General features: G+C 47.0%; 1 pseudogene; it reads left to right on the plus strand.

The window, feature by feature from the left end:
• Positions 1–3,563: 3,563 nt before the first annotated feature.
• On the plus strand, positions 3,564–4,710 carry LOC102139935 (dnaJ homolog subfamily C member 8 pseudogene; annotated as a pseudogene).
• The last annotated feature ends 14,097 nt before the right edge of the window (positions 4,711–18,807 follow it).

The raw sequence follows: 18,807 nt of genomic DNA on the forward strand, positions 1-18,807 counted from the left end.
TCATGAGGATTACGTAGATGTTTGCTTTATAATTATTGTTTAAGCTGTGCAATTGTATTTGATATGCCTTTCCATATTGTGTTATATTTCACAATTTAAAAAATTTGAGGCTGGGCACGGTGGCTCGTGCCTGTAATCCCAGCACTTTGGGAGGCCGAGATGGGTGGATCACTTGAGGTCGGGAGTTTGAGATCAGCCTGGCCAACATGGTGAAACTCAGTCTCTACTAAAAGTACAAAAACTAGCCGCGTGTGGTAGCAGGCATCTGTAATCCCAGCTACTCGGAAGGCTGAGGCAGATAATCACTTGAACCGGGGAGGCAGAGGTTGTGGCGTGCTGAGATCGTGCCACTGCACTCCAGCCTGGGTGAAAGAGGGAGTCTGCCTTAAAAAAACAAAACAAAACAAAAAAGTTTTGAAAAGCACAGTAGGTTAGATATAGCTGAAGAGAAAGCTGAAAGACAGATATGAAAAAATTAACCAGAATTCAATAGAGAGAGACAAGGTGATGGAGAATAGAAAAGAAAGTGATATGGGGAAAAAAATAATAGGATCTAACATGTTACTAAGCAAATTTCCAGAAAGAGGGAATAGAAAGCATGGAGGACTGCTGAAAGACAAGAATAATAGACATTTTTACCTGGATATATTGAATTGAAACTGGAAAATGCCAAAGCTGAATAAAAACTATTGACAGCCAGAGAGGAAAAATAGATTATGTGCAAAGGAACTGCAATTAGGCAGACAGCAGATTTTGCAACAATAGCCATTAAAGATAGAAGTCAGAAGAATGATTTTTTCAAAATTCCTAGAGAAAAAAACTGTTGATTCAGAAACATGAACCCAGTAAAGACTATGATTCAAGAATGAGGATTAAAGTCATTTGCAAATTTAGAAAGCACAGGGCTACGATCCAGTGAGTGCAGTCTGGGGTGCTTATTCCAGAGAAATGAAACATTTTGTTCACATAAAACTTGCACATGAATGTTCATAGCAGCCTTCTTTGTAATAGCCCAAAACTGGGAACAACCCAGTGTTTCAGTATATGAATGGTTAAACTATGGTACATTCATACCATGGAATACTGGGAACAACCCAGTGTTTCAGTATATGAATGGTTAAACTATGGTACATTCATACCATGGAATACTACTCAGCAATGAAAAAGAAAGAGCTGTCAGTACACATAACAATGTGGATGGATCTCAAGGGAATTGTGCAGGGGTGAGAAAAAGCCAAAAGACAGTCCCAAAAGGTTATATGTACTATGATTCCAGTAATATAACATTCTCGTTATAAAAAAATTGTAGAGATAGAGAACAGATTACTGGTTGCCAGGGGTTGGGATGTTGGAGGGAGGGAAGTAGTAGTGGCTATAAAAGGGTAACCAGTTCTGATGATGGAACAGTTTGTATTTTGACTGTGATGACAGTCACACAAGTTTACATTTGCTAAAATTGCATGGAACTACACACACACACACACACACACACACACACACACACATGCATATAAAACTGGTAAAACCTAAATAAGATCAGTAGATTGCATCAATGTCATTTTCTTGGCTGTGCTATTGCACTATATTTATGCAAAATGTTACCATTGAGGGAAAGGGGATGTGAGGTATAAGGAATCTTTGTATTATTTCTTACAACAGCATGTCAATCTACAATGATCTCAAAATGAAGTTTTAAAAAAAACTACCAACAGATGGCCTGGCGCGGTGGCTGACGCCTGTAATCCCAGCCCTTTGGGAGGCCGAGGCAGGCGGATCACAAGGGCAGGAGATCAAGACCATCCTGGCTAACACGGTGAAACCCCATATCTACTAAAAATACAAAAAATTAGCTGGGCGTGTATTTTTTTTGTATTTGCCAATACAAAAAATTGGCAGGCACCTGTAGTCCCAGCTACTCGGGAGGCCGAGGTAGGAGAATGGCGTGAATCCAGGAGGCGGAGCTTGCAGTGAGCCGAGATCGAGCCACTGCACTCTAGTCTGTGTGACAGAGCGAAATTCCATCTCAAAAAAAAAAATAAATAAAATCTACCAACAGACTTACAGTAAAAGAATGTGTAAACATATATTTCAGAAAGGAAAAAATGATCGAAAAAATGCCTGAGATACAAGAACAAGTTTTGAGGAAATAAAAATGATGAACATGGAGATAAATCTAAACAAACATTGTATAGTATAATGATAATCATGATGGCAATTTGGGGGGCTGAAAACAAAAAGGCCAGGACTAAAACGAAATTTGAATGTAAGGAGGAAGGGGATGGCCATTGGAGTTGGAGTTTTCCAAGGTCCTTGTATTATTTGGAAGTAGGGTTGAAATATTAAATTTAGGCTTTGTTAAGTGTGCAGTGCAAAAATTTAAGGGGAACCACTCTAGGAATAGGAATAGAGTCAATAATTTCCAAACCAGTAGACAGAAAAGTGAAGTAAGAAAACAAACAAAAGCTCAGTCTGCTTTTCAAAAAGGCAAGAAGGCAACCGCAAAGTGGGACAAATTGAAAACAAAAAAGCAACATGGTAGAGACAAGCCAAAAATAACACACTGACAATACACTCTTAGAAGTGAGATGCAGGCCGGGCGCGGTGGCTCAAGCCTGTAATCCCAGCACTTTGGGAGGCCGAGACGGGCGGATCACGAGGTCAGGAGATCGAGACCATCCTGGCTGACACGGTGAAACCCCGTCTCTACTAAAAAAAAAATACAAAAAATTAGCCGGGCGAGGTGGCGGGCGCCTGTAATCCCAGCTACTCGGGAGGCTGAGGCAGGAGAATGGCGTGAACCCGGGAGGCGGAGCTTGCAGTGAGCTGAGATCCGGCCACTGCACTCCAGCCTGGGCGGCAGAGCGAGACTCCATCTCAAACAAACAAACAAAAAAGAAGTGAGATGCTTCAAAACAGCTCTTTTCATTATTGATTGACTAATCAGTAAAAAAAATTAGTAAAGGTATAAGATTTGGACAACACAATTAACAAGCTCGATTTAGTGACACAAGAGAACCCAACACCCAATGCTTATTTTTCTCAAGTACACATGGGGCATTTACAGACGTGGACTACATGCCAGGCCATAAAGCAAGTCTTAATTTCAAGAGTCACAGTGATACACATCACATTCTCTGGTCAAAATACCATTAAGAGTTGGTGACAGAGAGAGAAATAATACCCACATGTTTGGAAATTTAAAAACACACTTCTGGAAACAACCCAAATGTATATCAACAGTTGAATAAATCAATAAACTGTAGGACTGGGCGTGGTGGCTCACGCCTGTAATCCCAGCACTTTGGGAGGCCAAGGCAGGTGGACCACGAGGTCAGAAGATTGAGACCATCCTGGCTAACACGGTGAAACCCCGTCTCTACTAAAAATACAAAAAATTACCCGGGTGAGGTGGCGGGCGCCTGTAGTTCCAGCTACTCGGGAGGCTGAGGCAGGAGAATGGCGTGAACCCAGGAGGCGGAGCTTGCAGTGAGCCGAGATTGTGCCACCGCACCCCCGCCTGGGTGACAGAGCGAGACTCCGTCTCAAAAAAAAAAAAAAAATAGACGTGGTGGCTGGGCCGGGGAAATGGCGGCTTCAGGAGAGAGCGGGACTTCGGGCAGCGGAGGCAGCACCGAGGAAGACTTTATGACCTTCTACAGTGAGGTGAAACAAATAGAGAAGAGAGACTCGGTTCTGACATCGAAAAATCAGATTGAAAGACTGACCCGTCCTGGTTCCTCTTACTTCAATTTGAACCCATTTGAGGTTCTTCAGATAGATCCTGAAGTTACAGATGAGGAAATAAAAAAGAGGTTTCGGCAGTTATCCATCTTGGTGCATCCTGACAAAAATCAAGATGATGCTGACAGAGCACAAAAGGATTTTGAAGCTGTGGACAAAGCTTACAAGTTGCTACTGGATCAGGAGCAAAAGAAGAGGGCCCTGGATGTAATTCAGGCAGGAAAAGAATACGTGGAACACACTGAGAAAGAGCGAAAAAAACAGTTAAAGAAGGAAGGAAAACCTACAATTGTATATGATGATCCTGAACTGTTCAAACAAGCTGTATATAAACAGACAATGAAACTCTTTGCTGAGCTGGAAATTAAAAGGAAAGAGAGAGAAGCCAAAGAGATGCATGAAAGGAAACAACAAAGGGAAGAAGAGATTGAAGCTCAAGAAAAAGCCAAATGGGAAAGAGAGTGGCAGAAAAACTTTGAGGAAAGTCGAGATGGTCGTGTGGACAGCTGGCGAAACTTCCAAGCCAATACAAAGGGGAAGAAAGAGAAGAAAAATCGGACCTTCCTGAGACCACCAAAAGTAAAAATGGAGCAGCGTGAGTGACCACCCAGGTCACAGGCACAGAACCTTCCTCCTGCTATCTCCCTTCCTGCTTCGAAGGACTCATTCTTTCCTCCCACTTCCACCCCAACATAGAGTAGAATTTGCTTTTTAGTCCATTTTGTTTTCAATACAATTTAATATTGATCAGAGTAATTCTTTTGTACATTGAAATGAAGGGCTTGGTTAAAAAAAAGACCTTCCCCTCTCCCTGCCCCTAGAACAACCAGGATTGGAAGGTGCCACCACTGGTGCTGCCTTCTCTTCCCACAGCCTGTCACTCAGTGTTTTGTACTTCACTGAATTGTGATGGTTAGAAACTTCGTGGATAGTTTGTGGAAATCATCCGATTAAACATATTGCTTAAAATGGTGTTGCTGTGACTTCAGAGACAAGCCTGGAAGGGGCACCTTAGGATGCCCCTTCGCTTCAGTTGCTCGCTTCTGGGTGTGCTCCCTTCGAAGGCCCAGATGAGACAGGGCACACAGAGCGGCATCTGATGCCCTGATGCCCTGTGGTGTTTGGCATGTGCCCCCATCTACTGACCAATCAGCGTGGCATGAGGTCCACGCCACCCAAACCTTTCACTTTCCAAAGAGCTAGCCGTCCTCCACCCAGTACCATGTCCTAGCCTGTCTGCATTTGTTAGTGGTAATATTCTTTATGTATAATAATTTTTTTTTTTTTTTTTTTTTTTTTTTGAGACAGAGTCTCGCTCTGTCGCCCAGGCTGGAGTGCAGTGGCGCAATCTCGGCTCACTGCAAGCTCCTCCTCCCGGGTTCACGCCATTCTCCTGCCTCAGCCTCCTGAGTAGCTGGGACTACAGGCGCCCGCCACCGCGCCCGGCTAATTTTTTGTATTTTTAGTAGAAACGGGGTTTCACCGTGGTCCGATCTCCTGACGTTGTGATCCGCCCGCCTCGGCCTCCCAAAGTGCTGGGATTACAGGTGTGAGCCACCGCGCCCGGCATGTATAATAAATTTTTATACCCCCCAAAAAATAAAATAAAAAATAAAAAATAAATTGTAATATATTTGTACAATGGAATGCTATACACCAAAACACATCACACACAAGCACACACACACAACCACTGAAACGGGCAACAATAGGGATGAACCTCACAGACCTAATTTTGAGTGAAAGAAGCCAGAAAGAGCAGATACCCTCTAATTCCATTTGTATGAAATTCAAAAGGGACCAGAACTAATCTATGGAGATAGAAGTTGAAGTAGTGGTTACCTCTGGGGGATATGGGGGAGGTTATGACTGGAATTATGAAAATATTCTATATATTGCTCTAACTTAGGAAATAAAAAAGAACAACAGAATAAACCTAGTGAAAGCAGAACAAAGGAAATGATCAGAGCAAAAATTAATAAAACAGAAAACAAAGAGGATTAATGAGCCAAAAGTCGGTTCTTTGAGAAGATTTAAAAAAATAGTCAAACGTCCAAGGCTGATTTCTTCTAAAAGGAAAGGCACAAATTAATAAATACTAAGAATGCAAATGATATGATAACTACAGGTCCAGGAGAGATTGAAAAGATAAAAACAGAATGATCTGAACAACTATTTCTTTAATGTTATTATTTCTCATTTCCATTTCTTTCTTTTTCTTTTTTTTTTTTTTTTTTTTTTTTGACATGGAGTCTCGCTCTGTCACCCAGGCTGGAGTGCGGTGGTATATTGACTCACTGCAACCTCTGCCTCCCGGGTTCAAGTGATTCTCCTGCCTCAGCCTCCTGAGTAGCTGGGATTATAGGTGTGCGCCACCATGCCTGGCTAATTTTTGTATTTTTAGTAGAGACAGGGTTTCACCATGTTGGTCAGGCTGGTCTTGATCCATGTGCCTCGGCCTCCCAAAGTGCTGGGATTACAGGCATGAGTCACCGTGCCCGGCCTCCATTTCTTTTTTCTTTTTATTTTTTGAGACAGAGTCTTGCTCTTTCCCCAGACAGGAGTGCAGTGGCACAATCTTGGCTCACTGCAACCTCCGCCTCTTGGGTTCAAGCGATTCTCCTGCCTCAGCCTCTGGAGTAACTGGGACTACAAGAGCATGCCACCACACCGGGCTAATTTTTATATTTTTAGTAGAGACAGAGTTTCATCATATCGGCCAGGCTGGTCTCAAACTCCTGACCTCAAGCGATCGGCCCACCTTGACCTCCCAAAGTGTTGGGATTACAGGTGTGAGCCACCATGCCCGGCCACTTTTCCATTTCTTAAATCAGGTTTGACGTTACATTTGACAGACACCCATTACATTGCATTTTCAAATTTATTTGTGTAATATTGTTTCTTTTTTCTTCTTCTTCTTCTTCTTTTTTTTTGAGATGGAGTCTCACTCTGTCACCCAGGCTGGAGTGCAGTGGCGCGATCTCGGCTCACTGCAAACTCCGCCTCCCAGGTTCACGCCATTCTCCTGCCTCAGCCTCCTGAGTAGCTGGGACTACAGGCGCCCGCTACCACGCCTGGCTAATTTTTTGTATTTTCAGTAGAGACGAGGTTTCACTGTGTTAGCCAGGGTGGTCTGGATCTCCTGACCTTGGGATCCACCCGCCTCAGCCTCCCAAAGGGCTGGGATAACAGGTGTGAGCCACCAAGCCCGGCCATGATATTGTTTCTTATGATTGAAATTATCTGTACTTAAATTCCCCTTTTCATTTCTTTTTTCTTTCTTTTATTTTATTTTATTATTTATTTATTTATTTGTTTGTTTATTTATTTATTTATTTATTTATTTTTTGAGACAGAGTCTCTCTCTGTTGCCCAGGCTGGAGTGCAATGGCACAGTCTCAGCTCACTGCAGCCTCTGCCTCCTGGGTTGAAGAGATTCTCCCGCCTCAGCCTCCCTAGTAACTGGACTTACAGGCATGCACCACCACGCCTGGCTAATTTTTGTATTTTTAGTAGAGATAGGGTTTCACCATGTTGGCCAGGATGGTCTTGAACTCCTGGCCTCAAGTGATCCACCTCAGCCTCCCAAAGTTCTGGGATTACAGACATTACTGCACATGTCCTCCCCTTTTCATTTCCAATATTATTTGGGCCTTCTTTTTTTCTTTCTCAGACTTGCTAGAAATAGATCTATTTTATTAGTCACTTGTTTTGACCATCTCTATTGTTTCTTTGTTTTCTGTTTTATTGATTTCTCTCTTTATTATTTCCTGCTATTTGGTGGGGGATGGGGTGCTGTTATTATGTTGTCTTTTTCTGATTTCCTAAATTGGATACTGAATCATTAATGTGTCATCTTTATTCTTATCAAATGTATGTACTTAAGAGTAAACACACATAGTCCCTCAAGGATTGCTTTAGCTATATTCAAACCTTTATCCAGCACTTTGGGAGGCCAAGGCAGGCAGATCACAAGGTCAAGAGGTGGAGAGTATCCTGGCCAACATGGTGAAACCCCCATCTCTACTAAAAATACAAAAATTAGCTGGTGAGGGGTGACGTGAGCCTGTAGTCCTAGCTGCTCGGGAGGCTGAGGCAGGAGAATCGCTTGAACCCGGAAGGCAGAAGTTTCAGTGAGCTGAGATCTCCAGCCTGGCAACAGAGAAAGACTGTCTCAAGAAAAAAAAAAAAAACCTTTGTATTCAGGTTGTTTGATATTTATAAAGTGACACCAGCTTTCTGTTGCTTAGTATTTGCCCGATGCATTTAGCTGCAAGAAACAAAGGCCAACTACAGCGACTGAAACAAACTGAGGTACTGAGGTATTTTTGTTGTTGTTTTGTTTTTGTTTTTATTTTTATTTTCTTGAGACAGGATCTCACTCTGCTATCAAGACTGGAGTGCGGTGGCACAATCGTAGCTCACTGCAACCTCAAACTGCTGGGCTCAAGTGATCCTCCTGCCTCAGCCTCTCCAGTAGCTAAGAATACAGGTGTGCGTCACATGCCTGGCTAACTTCCTTAGTTTTTGTAGAGACGGGGCCTTGCAATGTTGCCCAGGTGGGTCTCAAGCTCCTGGCCTCAAGCAATCCTCCCAACTCAGCCTTCCAAAGTGTTGGGATTATAGGCATGAGCCACCATGCCCGGTCAGTCATCCGTAAATTTTTAACATGTATACTTCAGTTTTAAAGTCTGAAGTTAATCAATTTCCACCTCTAGCACAACCTTAGAATGCTTTTGAACTCTGATCATAGTGTCCTGTCTGTCACTATATTGTTTTCCCAGTTTGTTTGGTTTTTTTTGGCCACGCCTTCTTTTTCTTTTTAATCAGTCTTTTAAATTTTTTTATGAAGTTTCTGCTTGTTTGAATTGTCAACACTTAACGATTTTTTTAATTCTCTACTTCTTCTTACAAACCACTTCTTCCTTCTGAGTTTATCTCCTAGATTTTCCATATTAACTTAGTCTGATATCTTGCCAGAACTGGAGGTCCCCATGGTGTTTTCTTGTGATTTTTTAAAAACCTTGATTGCGTCTCTAGCCATAGCCTTCTTTTTGTTCCTAATATTGTCTATTTTGTGCTAATGATTTATTTATTTTATTAAGGTTTTAAAAAGTCTCATCTCAACTTTAGGTTGTTTTCCGTATCATCCTTTTCTGCTTTATCTTTATTATTTCCTTTATTTTATTCTCTTGGGGTTTTCTGGTATCTCTTCCTGGGGTCTTGAGTTGGATGCTTAATTCATTTGTTTCCAATTCTTCCTGTTTTTAATAAACATGTTTTCCCTCCAAGTTTCACTTTAGCTTATTGTTATTCAGTTTTAAATATCTTGTAATTTCTATTATATTAATAATTTTCTTCCTAGCCTGTGAATTACTTAGAAATGAGTCATTAAGTTCCTGAACATATTGGATTTTCTTGGCCAACGTTTTATTATTGATTTCTAATTTTATTATATTGGGATGAGAAAATGTGACTGACGATACTGATTCCTTGAACAAATTTTAGACTTTCTTTGTTGCCAAGTAGGCAGCATTTTTAGAAAAATGTTCCACATGAGCTTGAAAACAATGGGTATTCTGTGGGTGGGGGTGTAAAACTTGTTTATCTAGTAGCTGGAGATCTTTAATTATATTGTACAAACTTCTGTAGCCTTACTAATGTTTTGCTACTTGATCCATTGGTTTTAAGAAAGTTCAATTAAAATTTTCCACTTTATCTATAAATTTGTCTACAATTCCACTTTGTCTATAAACTTCTTGCAGTTCTGCCAGATTTGCTTTATATGTTTCACCAAAATAAACATGTTCTGCGAGATATGTGTAAGTTCATGATTATCATATCTTTTTGGCAGATGTTTCCTGTTATGAGTATATTTGTTAGGTTACGGGTTCAGCTGATGTTACAAAAGACCCTGGAAAAGAGAGGTCTAAATAAGGCAGAAGTTAATTTCTTGTTCATGTAAAAGTCCACAGCCGTGATTCCTTGCCTTCTAGCTTCTCATGGGATTTGGTAAGTGCAGAGCCTAGCCGATGAGAGGGAGGGGAGAGCCAGGCTGAGGGGTTTGTTCCCCAGCTTCCTCGCTGGCAGGCCACCTCTACTTTAAATGACTCCTTCAGAGTTCTGGTGACCTCTCTTACCCCTTGGCCTTGTAGGCCTAGGGGAAGTGACAGCCAGGTCACCGCTAGACCCAGAGTTCTGCACTCTCTCTGATGACCTCCCTAGACCCTTCTTTGTCATTCATCCTTTTGAAAATAAACTCTACCCCAATTCTCCTAATTAGAGTTCACCATCTGTTTCCTGTGGAGACCCTGTGTGAGTCAGGATGGCATCATGTTTTTAAAAGTCATTGATTCTGAATGCATTTAGGCACACGTACACTCTCCAATACATGCTGGACACAGACCCCGTTACTCCCTATTCTCTGACACTCCTGGCTTCCTCATGCATCTGCCAAGTCCCAACGGCATTAGAGGCTGAAACCCTGAGTTTATGGCCCCAGGCTAAGAAAACCCACCACACCTAGGTCTCCAGAGCACCAGCCTGCCATGGGGAAAGGACCATCCTCAGAGTCCATCAGGAACACCCCCCGTCCATTCGAACACAAGGCTCAGCTTGGTCACTGGTGCGATGGCCAAGCCGACCCTCCCTGAACAACACGCAGCATCTTGGGATCACGGAGACTCATCTATTTTAGTTGAGTCGATATTTCCACCATGGTGCCTGCCAACTTCTGTAGGACCATTAAAGGAAAAATTATTCAGTGATACCTGTGAAAACATGATAAGGAAGATTTTATTCAGGACCATTTTGAGAGGTATTAGGGACCACGGCAACAGGGGTCTTGCAGTGGGGGAGAGAGAGTGGGTTCGATTCTGAATACAGAATGGGCAAGTGGGAGTTTAGTCATGGAGGACGGTGGGGGCCAGTGGATGGAAAAATTACTAAGAAGAAACAGCAGGACTAAGGGGGATTCTGAGTAAATTGACCTAACAGGATTCTTGCTGAAGACAGGCCGGGGTGACCAGACATCACCTACGGAAGGGTGGAAGACGAGGAACCTGATCAGATATCAAGGATGATCAGGTGGAGAAGATGAGGTATTCTGCCTAAAGGGATTAAGTGGGGTTCTTTAGCTAAAACCCAATTTTACAAGGAAATGCTCAGATGAGTTTAGGAGAAGATTCAAGAGCCTGAATAAGTTTGGCCAAGCAAAGAATCTTTCTCGGGAGTTAGAGGTAGCCTGGCCTTTTAAGGTGACTCTGCACATCCCTGTTGTCATTCATTAGATACCGATTTCTTTCTTTTTGTGTGTGTGTGTGAGACAAAGTGTCACTCTGTTGCCCAGGCTGGAGGGCAGTGGTGTGATCTCAGCAACCTCCACCTCCTGGGTTCAAGCGATTCTCCTGCCTCAGCCTCCTGACTAGCTGGGGTTTCAGGTGACCACCACCACGCCCGGCTAATTTTTGCATTTTCAGTAGAGACAGGGTTTTGCCATATTGGCCAGGCTTGTCTTGAACTCCTGACCTTGTGATCCGCCTGCCTGGGCCTCCCAAAGTGCTGGGATTACAGGCGTGAGCTGCTGCGCCCGGCCTAGATACTGATTTCTTCAGTCCAGCTCTCAGTGGGCAAGCTTGTTTCTCCCATTTTCTTATTTTTTTAATTTTTATTTTATTTTTAGTTTTGAGACAGAGTCTCACTCTGTTGTCCAGGCTGGAGTGCTGTGGGGTGGTCTTAGCTCACTGCAAGCTCCGCCTCCCGGGTTCAAGCAATTCTCCTGCCTCAGCCTCCTCAAGTGGCTAGGATTACAGGTGCCTGCCACCACACCCAGCTAATTTTTTGTATTTTCCGTAGAGACAGGGTTTCACCATATTGATCAGGCTGGTCTTGAACACCTGACCTTGTGATCCACCCGCCTCAGCCTCCTAAAGTGCTGGGATTACAGGTGTGAGCCACCACGCCCGGCCGGCATTTCCTTATTCTTAAAATTTCCCAATCAAGGGCAGCTCCCACACAGAAATAACGGAAATCACTATTCTCCTTTTAAAGACTGGGAAACAGAGCAGGGTGCAGTGGCTCACAACTGTAATTCCAGCACTTTGGGAGACCGAAGCGGGCATATTGCTTAAGCTCAGGAGTTTGAGACCAGCCTGGGCAACATGGTGAAACCCGTCTCTACAAAAATTACAAAAAATTAGCCAGGGGTGGTGGCTCACACCTGTGGTCCCAGCTACCTGGAAGGCCAAGGTGGGAGACTCACCAGAGCATGGGAGGTTGAGGCTGCAGTGAGCTGTGATTGCACCACTGCACTCCAGCCTAGGCAATAGAATAAGACCCTGTCTCAAAAATAAATAAATATGTAAACAAAGAAAGACTGGGGAACAGAGATTCAAAGGTTTAGAGTGGAAAATGAACTCCAGGGAATCCAGCGGAACTTGAATCTGGGTCTGCCTGGTTCTGAGTGAGAGGCTGAGGGAGGTATGTGTGCTGGGGGAGATGAGGAACCTGAAAGGAGGCCCGAGTGGAGGACACTGCCACAAGGTTAGGGTGCCTCAAAGTCTAACCTGGGGCTGGGCATGGTGACATGGCCTGTAATCTCAACACTTTGAGAGGCTGAGGCAGGAGGACTGCTTGAGCCTGGAAGGTCAAGGTTGCAACAAGCCACGATCACGCTACTGCATTCCAGCACTCCAGCCTGGGCAACAAAGCAAGGCCCTGTCTTTTTAAAAAAAGAGCCAGACTCAGACTCTCTCCTGGACAGTCTGGAGCACAACATCTGGGTGAGAGGTGACACGTGGGGCCACAGCAATGAGTTGGCCTCTGGAGTCGGGCTGACTGAGATCCATTCCCAGCTCTGTCCAGTCCTTCTTTGTCCCCCTGTGCCAGTCTCCAGGTCTCACAGAACAGTTTTGGCTCCAAAGAGTAAGACACGAACTCATAGCAGGGGCTCAGGTCTGAAATTCTGCACAGGTGGCTTCTCTCCACTACTTCTCTAGGCTGCAGCAAGGGGGAGGTGTGGACTCAGCCACCAGGGGGCAGGGTTGCTGTGGAGGTTGACACTGCCGGGATAGGCGCCGCCGAGTGGGCATCCACATTCGCAGGCTTCCTCCATCCTCCAGCAAATGGGTCTGGTGTTTCTTCCATGCCCAGTATAGTTTTAGGCCACACTGACAGCAGAGAGGGTGAGGCACAGCCCTGCTCTCAGAGGCCCGTGTCAGGAAGGGTGTGGACAGCTCCCATGCTGGACTATGATGGAGGAAGTGGTGTGAGAGTGGAGTCTGGGTGATGGATGAGGGCTGTCCTGGGGAGTCAAAAAGGCTTCTCAATCCCAGCACTTTGGGAGGTAGAAGCAGGAGGATCACTTGAGCCAGGAGCTCTAGACCAGCCTGGGCAACATAGTGAGACCCCATCTCTAAAAAAAAATTTTTTTTTTATTGTTTAAATTAGCCAGGTGTGGTGGTATGCCTGTAGTCCCAGCTACTTGGGAGGCTGAGGTGGGAGGATTGCTTGAGCCTAGGAAGTCGAGGCTGCAGTGAGCCATGATCCTGCCACTGTACTCCAGCCTGGGCAACAGCGAGACTCTCTCTCTAAAAACAAACAAACAAACAAACAAACAAACAAAAAAACCCCAGCTTCTCAGAGGAGGAGGCTTTTGAACTTGACAAGATGAGGAGCAGTGATTCGGCTTGCACTCTGCAGACCCTAGCACGTCCCTGCAGCCCCAGACCAAGCCCACCTGAGTGTTACATAACCTCCACCACTGCCCCTCCCCTCAGTTGCATCTTGATCACCAAGTTCTGCAAGCTCCAAACTTCAGATCCAGGCCGTTTGTGTACAGAACTGGAAGCCAAAGAGCCTGCTTGGGTACAAGATGAAGAGTGACTGTGTATACACCCAGACACGGCTTAGAAAAAGGGCTTTGGAGTCTGACAAATGAGGTTCCCCACGACTTCCTAGCAATGTGTCCTCTGGCACGTCACTTCACCTTCCCCCACCCCAGCCTCAGTCTCCTCCCTGTAAAAAGGAGGTAATAGCAACCCTTACCTACAGTGAGTATCTTCAGTATGGCTCCCCTGGCACCCACCTCTCTGCTGTGCCCACTGGCATATTCGGTTTACCATCTCATCCCATCCCATGGTGGGAACCAGCCTGTAGCCCCCTGGAGCAGGAAGCAGGACGCTTCCCTAGAAGTCCTCTTCAGACTCAGGCTTGTTTTACTTTGGGAAGATACTGGCTCGAGTGTTGGTGTCAGAGCCCCGGATTTTCATGCAGTGAGGTCTGCATCTAGCTCCGGCGCCTACCAGCAGTGTGACTTGACAAGTCACGTCCCCTCCCTGAGCTTCCATCTCTGTCAAATGGAGGTAAGAATAGTCCCTAGCTGTTGTGGACCCATTTCTGTCATTTTGATGCAGGGGAGGCAAGCCCCAAAGTGGGGCTTAGCCCACTGAGTTCTTGGCTTTGCCCAGGAAAGAATTCAAGGGCAAGCCAGAGGTAGAAGAAAATGGCTTTATTGAGGAGGCAGTGTCACAGCTCCGTGACTGCTCCTGCAGAGTAGGGCTACCCCGTAGGCAAAGAGTAGCAGTTCAGGGCAGTTTTGCAGTCACATTTATACCCACCTTTAATTGTATGAAGATTAAGGGGCAGTTTATGCAGAAATTTCTAGGGAAGGGGTAGTAATCATTGAGGCCCCATCCCTGGAATTAAGTCTCCCCTCCTACCTCAATCTGTTTGGCATTCCTCCTTTCCCTTGGATCCTCCTTCTTTGAGGATCTCCTCCCCTAAACACTGGTTCGGCAAGGGCTGTCATGATTTCCATGACCTTGTCCCTCGGCCACAGGTGACTGTCCCACAGGTGGACACCTGACTGGAGCCTGGCCAATCAAAAGACTTCTCTATTTTGAATCAGAACTGAGAACATGGCTGTGGGTTGGGAGGCTCAGGAGTTGTCATTGGCCACAAATCCTTCCTCATGGCAGAGTTAGAAAAGCAGAGAAAAGAGAGGCAGAGTGAGACAGAGACAGAGAGGGTGTGTCCCGGCCGTTTTTGGGTCCCTGGTTCCAGCTATGCCTGGACCCACTTGCCCTCCCCACGATTTGGAGGTTTACCCCTCTCATGGAGCCTGGGAGTTGTCTCACTGGTTGGCACTGGGTGTCTAGGGATACACTTCCTCCTAGGGATGTGGGTAGGATCGAAGGAGCTAAAGTGAGTGAAGCACATAGCCCAAAGCGTGGCTCACGCAGGCTCGGTAGGCACGAATTCCTTTCCCTTAATGGGCACCAGGCAGGCATGGGGGTTTGGCAAGATCCCAAGAAGATGTGAGGCATCAGCACTTGTGAAATGGATGTAACTTAGCAGCCCCTGAGAGATTAGAGTCAGGTGCCTAGGGACCCCTGCAGAGTCCCATGGGGGACCAGAATGAATGCCCAAGTGAAATATTTGGTGGCCAGGAAAGGATGGAGCTGAAAAAGAAAAAAAATCGCCGCCCCATCCCTCTGTAGGAGGAGAAGTTGTTGACAGGTGCTTCCTCTGTGCCAGGTGTGTATGGAGGGGTCCCTGGAGATCCAGAGGATGGGTGCCAGGAAAGGCTTTCCGGAAGGGGGACGTTTGAGCTGGGTTTTGAAGGATGAATAAGAGCTTGCCAGACAGGGAAAGGGCTTGGGGAAGGACACTGGAATATCACTATTAATCTTAATACAGACCTAATGAGTATGAGGATTTAGGTGACCTGGGTTTGAATCCTGCCGCAATTATTAATTGTACGACATTTAGCAACTTACTTGCTATTCTCTATGCTTCTGGAAATAGTTTTTTGTTTTGTTTTTTTTTTTTGGGGTTGGGGGGGCTTAAATGAGACAATGTACGTAAAGCATTGAGAACAACACGCTGGCAGAAACCTATGGTTAAGCACTCAATGAATGTTTAGCTCATTATAAAAAGCCTTTACATTATCAGGTCTAATCTCTTACAATGATCATCACAGTTGCTGTTACCATTTATTAAGCCCTTAATGAATTCCAAGCACTGAGCTGAATGCTTAGCATGTTTGTCTCATTTAATCCTCCCACCAACTCCAGGAGGTAGGTGAGTACTACTGTCCCCCATTTAAGTTGGAAAGACCTGTCCAATAATACACATAGCCGAACAGAGTAGAGGTTCAAACCCAGCTCTGTCTTAATATCCCACACCCTTGGCCCTAGGAAAGGGAAAGACTGGCCCCAGGACACACAGCAAGGGGCTGCAGGGCCAGGGTTTCTTTAGGGGCAGATTCAGGGGCAGTAATCGGGTTTGGGGCACTTGAGGTAAGCCTCGCTCTTTATAACAACACACCCATGCCCAACATCGGAGGAGCAGGGGTGGCTGGTGGAGGTTGCTGAGGCCCTGGCTAGGGCATCTCCAGCCCCATTTGCACCCTCGTCCACTGCAGGACTGGCCCAGGTGGGCCTGGGCTCGATGGCCCCAGGAACAAGGCTAAGGATGGGCCAGGCTGACCCCCCACCGTCAGAGACGTCTGAACCACAGCAATTCCATCTTGAATAGGGGCTGGATAAAATAAGGCTGAGACCCACTGGGCTGCATTCTCAGACACCTAGGCATTCTAAGTCACAGGATGAGATAGGAGGTCAGCAAAAGATACAAGTCATAAAGATCTTGCTGATAAAACAGGATGTGGAAAGAAGCCGGCCAACATGCGCGGTGGCTCACACCTCACTTTGGGAGGCCGAGGCGGGTGGATCACGAGGTGAGGAGATTGAGACCACCCTGGTTAACACGGTGAAACCCTGTCTCTACTAAAAACACAAAAAAATTAGCCGGGCGTGGTGGCGGGCGCCTGTAGTCCCAGCTACTAGGGAGGCTGAGGCAGGAGAATGGCGTGAACCCGGAAGGCAGAGCTTGCAGTGAGCTGAAATCGTGCCACTGCACTCCAGCCTGGGCAACATAGCAAGACTCCGTCTCAAAAAAAAAAAAAAAAAGAAAAAGAAGTCGGCCAAAACCCACCAAAAACAAGATGGCACGAGAGTGACCTCTGGTCGTCCTCACTGCTGCACTCCCACCAGTGCCATGACAGTTTACAAACGTCATGGCAATGTCAGTAAGTGACCCTATATGCTCTAAAAAGGGGAAGCATGAATAATCCACCCCTTGTTTAGCAGATAATCAAGAAATAACCATAAATATGGGACACCAGCAGCCCTCGGGGCTGCTCTATGGAGTAGCCTTTCTTTCTTTCTTTCTTTCCTTCCTTCCTTCCTTTTTTTTTTTTTGAGATGGAGTCTCGCTATGTTGCCCAGGCTGGAGTGCAGCCTCCCAAAGTGCTTGCATTACGGGCGTGAACCACCGCACCCTGCCTGAGCCTCCCAAAGTGCTTGGATTACAGGCGTGAACCACCGCGCCCTGCCGGAGTAGCTATTATTTTATGCCTTTACTTTCCTAATAAACTTGTGTTCACTTTACTGCAGGGATTCACCTCTAATTCTTTCTTGCATGAGATCCAAGAACTCTCCTCTTGGGGGTCTGGATCTGGACCCCTTTCTGGTAACAACACGGATCAGCAGCGCCAGGGCGGATGGAGCTGGAGCCAGAGTCTTAGCCTCAGCCTTGAGACCCGGCGGGCCGCGCCCACCCGTCCCCGCGCCCCAGAGCTTCCTTGGAAGGTCCCCATAGAAAATTCCAGCCTTGCGGGGCCTCCGAACGGGGTTTTTCCGACGGGGCGGGTCCGGGGACCACGGAGGGGGTGCGAAGGGGCCGCCGCCCCTTCGGGGCTCCCCGCCGGCCTTGGTTCCCTGGGGACGGGCGGGAGGGCCGCGGGAGCTGGGCTCTGGACGTCCTGGCAAACAGGAAGCGAGACAAAGGCGGCTGCTTATCGGGCGCCCGCATTCCTTTCAGGTGATGCCCGTGAGGCCCGGGGAACGCGGCGGTCCTGAGGGGCTGCCAGGGGCCCCGGGGGACCTCCCCGCCGCAGTCCCTCGGCGACTCAGGGTGCCCCTGACTCCCCGCTGGCTGGAGGTGGCGGCAGGGAGGATTCCTTGCGCTCGGGGATCCCCCTCCCAGGCACAGGCTCTTGGGCTCCCAAAAAGGAAGGAGAACCAGCCTGGCATCTGTGCCCAGAAGGACGCAGTGGAGGCTCGGGAGGGGCGTGGAGGTGAAAGAATGGGCCTTATCCACTCAGTCATTCCATACACTGGAGGGTCACCCTATACCAGGGTTTCGGTGTGGGTACCAGGACCCACTAATGAAACAGACCATCCCTGCCCCTCTAGGAATTTCCAGCACAATGGGGAAGGTCAATAGATCCCAGATACCTGAAATATTGGGTGAAGGGCAGAGTGCAGACGATTTGAGGGAGGGTCTAACCCACGCCAGATGGGGGTGGGGTGGCCTGGGCTCCTTGCACAGCCTCTGGCACATCAGTGGCCCTTCACAGGCACTGTCTGGGAGAAGGAACCCTGGAGCGGGACAAGGGGTGGGTGGCATGGAAGGGCATCTGGCCCGGGGAGCAGCATGAGCAAATGCCTGGCAGTCTGCATGTGTACCGGGCATTTGAGAGGCAGCAAGGAGCTGGTGACGAGGTTGGGCGGGTGGGTTCTGATGGCCTTGGAGCCAGGCTGAGGCCTGGCTTATTGTGCTGGCACTGGGAACCTGGGGAGGTAGGATGAGAAGCAGGCTCAGCTTGGCCCAAGAGCAGGGGGAGGAGAGGCCCCCCTTGTCTGGGTGGCTTGGAGAGACTGATCTACAGAGACAGAGGCTCCAGCTTCTGTGGGCTGTGCCCCCCTTGCCTGCTGGGCACTGGCACGGGTTCAGCTGATAGGAGGGCAGGGCTCCCCCTTCAGGCAGCAGCTGACTCAGCGTCTGAAAGGTGGTTCCCACGGTTCAGGTTTCTCTCTAGGGCCAAAGGCCATGCCATCCATGCCCCTCCCCCAAGTGGGTCAGTGCCCAGGGCATCGACAATTAGGGCTGAATGGCAGTTAGGATTTCCAGTCCCCCCACCCCTGTCAACCAGCAATGCCTCAGGCAGTCCTTTCTGCTGTCTAACCACAGCCACCCCAACTTTGGCTTGACTTTCCACTC

The sequence above is a fragment of the Macaca fascicularis genome, chromosome 1 (genome assembly GCF_037993035.2).
Source record: "Macaca fascicularis isolate 582-1 chromosome 1, T2T-MFA8v1.1".
In the NCBI taxonomy this organism is placed as follows: Eukaryota; Metazoa; Chordata; class Mammalia; order Primates; family Cercopithecidae; genus Macaca; species Macaca fascicularis.